Source organism: Oncorhynchus gorbuscha, unplaced genomic scaffold (genome assembly GCF_021184085.1).
Source record: "Oncorhynchus gorbuscha isolate QuinsamMale2020 ecotype Even-year unplaced genomic scaffold, OgorEven_v1.0 Un_scaffold_5421, whole genome shotgun sequence".
Taxonomy (NCBI): domain Eukaryota; kingdom Metazoa; phylum Chordata; class Actinopteri; order Salmoniformes; family Salmonidae; genus Oncorhynchus; species Oncorhynchus gorbuscha.
The window spans coordinates 22,501-26,476 of NW_025749228.1; the positions used below are offsets into that span (position 1 = coordinate 22,501).

General features: G+C 49.0%; 1 pseudogene; it reads right to left on the bottom strand.

The window, feature by feature from the left end:
- LOC124029079 overlaps positions 1–3,847 on the bottom strand; it is an 8,949-nt pseudogene extending 5,102 nt beyond the window's left edge.
- Between the last annotated feature and the right edge of the window lie 129 nt (positions 3,848–3,976).

Sequence of the window (3,976 nt, forward strand, 5' to 3'; positions counted from 1 at the left end):
CAAGGTTTTTTAGAGAGAGAGAGAGAGAGAGAGAACAGCCCTGCTTCAGGGAAGACATCTGACAACATTGTAACGTACTAGTTGTCCACTCAAAATATCCCATCTGTGACATACTTGTCATGGACATATTCTCCCCTCTTTTGTGGATCTGGTTGACCAGGGAGAAGTTGAAGTGGAATCGCTCCACTCGTTCTCGATGGAAGAGTTTCACCTTGGACTCGTACTCCTCATACTGCATGTACTTGATCATGTCAGGGAACCACACCGACAGTCCGTGGTAGCTGAGACACAGAAGTAACAGTACCCCGTCATGATTGACACGTCCAATAGTGACTTGGTAGTGCTCTCGACAGGTATCAAGCTATCACGTGTTAGATATGCAGACGTTCCCCATCTGGAGAGCTTTGACTGGATTGGATATCTCCTGTGTTGGTTGAGGAGCACCTGATGGGATAACAGGGGGGTCTGTTGAATATACTCACAACAAAAGGTTACTACTGTTTGTTTACCTGAAGGCCATGGTGAACCAGACGATAGCCAGGAACAGACCCTGCAGTCTGAGGTCTGGTGCTGCCAGGGACATCATGTTCTGCATCACCTGGAAACATAGAAGCAACAACACAAACAAGTCATCCTCCTGGTTCAGACACTCTTATCAGCAGTGTTATTGACAGTTTTCAACACAGTCTTATCAGCAGTGCTATTGATGGTTTTCAACACAGTCTTATCAGCAGTGCTGTTGACAGTTTTCAACACAGTCTTATCAGCAGTGCTATTGACAGTTTTCAACACAGTCTTATCAGCAGTGTTATTGACAATGTTCAAAAACTCTAACATTTTAAATCAAGAATATGTGTTGTAGCAATCTAACACCTAGCATCCTCCAGTGTTTAGGATCTCTTGCGTAATGGCTGAGGTGTTGTGTTGACAGTAGCTGGACACTGATTGAATCGGGCTGGGCCCCGAAATGGCTACTATATGTTACCTGTTTGAGGAGGTTGGTGTCGACAGTCCAGCTGTTACCTGTTTGAGGAGGTTGGTGTTCGACAGTCCAGCTGTTACCTGTTTGAGGAGGTTGTAGGTCTGGACGGTCCAGCTGTTACCTGTTTGAGGAGGTTGGTGTCCTGACAGTCCAGCTGTTACCTGTTTGAGGAGGTTGGTGTCGACAGTCCAGCTGTTACCGTTTGAGGAGGTTGGGTTCACAGTCCAGCTGTTACCTGTTTGAGGAGGTTGGTGTCTGACAGTCCAGCTGTTACCTGTTTGAGGAGGTTGGTGTGTCTGGCAGTCCAGCTGTTACCTGTTTGAGGAGGTTGGTGTCTGACGGTCGGCTATTTACCTGTTTGAGGAGTTGGTGTCTGACAGTCCAGCTGTTACCTGTTGAGGAGGTTGGTGTCTGACAGTCCAGCTGTTACCTGTTTGAGGAGGTTGGTGTCTGACAGTCCAGCTGTTACCTGTTTGAGGAGGGTTGGTGTCTGACAGTCCAGCTGTTACCTGTTTGAGGAGGTTGGTGTCTGACAGTCCAGCTGTTACCTGTTGGAGGAGGTTGGTGTCTGACAGTCCTGCTGTTACCTGTTTGAGGAGGTTGGTGTGTCTGACAGTCCAGCTGTTACCTGTTTGAGGAGGTTGGTGTGTCTGACAGTCCAGCTGTTACCTGTTTGAGGAGGTTGGTGTCTGACAGTCCAGCTGTTACCTGTTTGAGGAGGTTGGTGTCTGACAGTCCAGCTGTTACCTGTTTGAGGAGGTTGGTGTCTGACAGTCCAGCTGTTACCTGTTTGAGGAGGTTGGTGTCTGACAGTCCAGCTGTTACCTGTTGAGAGGGTTGGTGTCTGACAGTCCTGCTGTTACCTGTTTGAGGAGGTTGGTGTGTCTGACAGTCCAGCTGTTACCTGTTTGAGGAGGTTGGTGTGTCTGACAGTCAGCTGTTACCTGTTTGAGGAGGTTGGTGTCTGACAGTCCAGCTGTTACCAGTCCTCCAGCTGTTACCTGTTTGAGGAGGTTGGTGTGTCTGACAGTCCAGCTGTTACCTGTTTGAGGAGGTTGGTGTCTGACAGTCCAGCTGTTACCTGTTTGAGGAGATTGGTGTCTGACAGTCCAGCTGTTACCTGTTTGAGGAGGTTGGTGTCTGACAGTCCAGCTGTTACCTGTTTGAGGAGGTTGGTGTCTGACAGTCCAGCTGTTACCTGTTTGAGGAGGTTGGTGTGTCTGACAGTCCAGCGCTGGAAGGATGTTCCAGTGTCACTCTGGATCTCAATGAACTCATCCTCCTGGGTCTTAGGAGTCGTGATGTTGGACACCTGACAGGAGGGAGAGGAGAGATTATATCACATTATATTGTTGGAGAAAAAAATAGTGATTATATAACATTAGATTGAACTAGGAGTATGGTTCTCCTGACTGTACTAGAGGACAGTTGTGTTTGACTGGTTGATCGATGTGGTGTACTCACAGTGAATACCCTCTCTGGTTGACTGTACTAGAGGAGCGGTGGTGTACTCACAGTGAATACCCTCTCTGGTTGACTGTACTAGAGGAGCGGTGGTGTACTCACAGTGAATACCCTCTCTGGTTGACTGTACTAGAGGAGTGGTGGTGTACTCAGTGAATACCCTCTCTGGTTGACTGTACTAGAGGAGCTGTGGTGTACTCACAGTGAATACCCTCTCTGGTTGACTGTACTAGAGGAGCGGTGGTGTACTCACAGTGAATACCCTCTCTGGTTGACTGTACTAGAGGAGCGGTGGTGTACTCACAGTGAATACCCTCTCTGGTTGACTGTACTAGAGGAGCGGTGGTGTACTCACAGTGAATACCCTCTCTGGTTGACTGTACTAGAGGAGCGGTGGTGTACTCACAGTGAATACCCTCTCTGGTTGACTGTACTAGAGGAGCGGTGGGTGTACTCACAGTGAATACCCTCTCTGGTTGATTGTACTAGAGGAGCGGTGGTGTACTCACAGTGAATACCCTCTCTGGTTGACTGTACTAGAGGAGCGGTGGTGTACTCACAGTGAATACCTCTCTGGTTGACTGTACTAGAGGAGCGGTGGTGTACTCACAGTGAATACCCTCTCTGGTTGACTGTACTAGAGGAGCGGTGGTGTACTCACAGTGAATACCCTCTGTGGTTGACTGTACTAGAGGAGCGGTGGTGTACTCACAGTGAATACCCTCTCTGGTTGACTGTACTAGAGGAGCGGTGGTGTACTCACAGTGAATACCCTCTCTGGTTGACTGTACTAGAGGAGCGGTGGTGTACTCACAGTGAATACCCTCTCTGGTTGACTGTACTAGAGGAGGGGTGGTGTACTCACAGTGAATACCCTCTCTGGTTGACTGTACTAGAGGAGCGGTGGTGTACTCACAGTGAATACCCTCTCTGGTTGACTGTACTAGAGGAGGGGTGGTGTACTCACAGTGAATACCCTCTCTGGTTGACTGTACTAGAGGAGCGGTGGTGTACTCACAGTGAATACCCTCTCTGGTTGACTGTACTAGAGGAGCGGTGGTGTACTCACAGTGGATACCCTCTCTGGTTGACTGTACTAGAGGAGCGGTGGTGTACTCACAGTGAATACCCTCTCTGGTTGACTGTACTAGAGGAGCGGTGGTGTACTCACAGTGAATACCCTCTCTTGTTGACTGTACTAGAGGAGCGGTGGTGTACTCACAGTGAATACCCTCTCTGGTTGATTGTACTAGAGGAGCGGTGGTGTACTCACAGTGAATACCCTCTCTGGTTGACTGTACTAGAGGAGCGGTGGTGTACTCACAGTGAATACCTCTCTGGTTGACTGTACTAGAGGAGCGGTGGTGTACTCACAGTGAATACCCTCTCTTGTTGACTGTACTAGAGGAGAGTTGTTGGTTTGACCAGTGGTGTACTCACAGTGAATACCATCTCAGGGTGACTGTACTAGGGGAGAGTTGGTTTGACCGGAGAGTTTGGTTGACCGGTAGTGTACTCACAGTGAATACC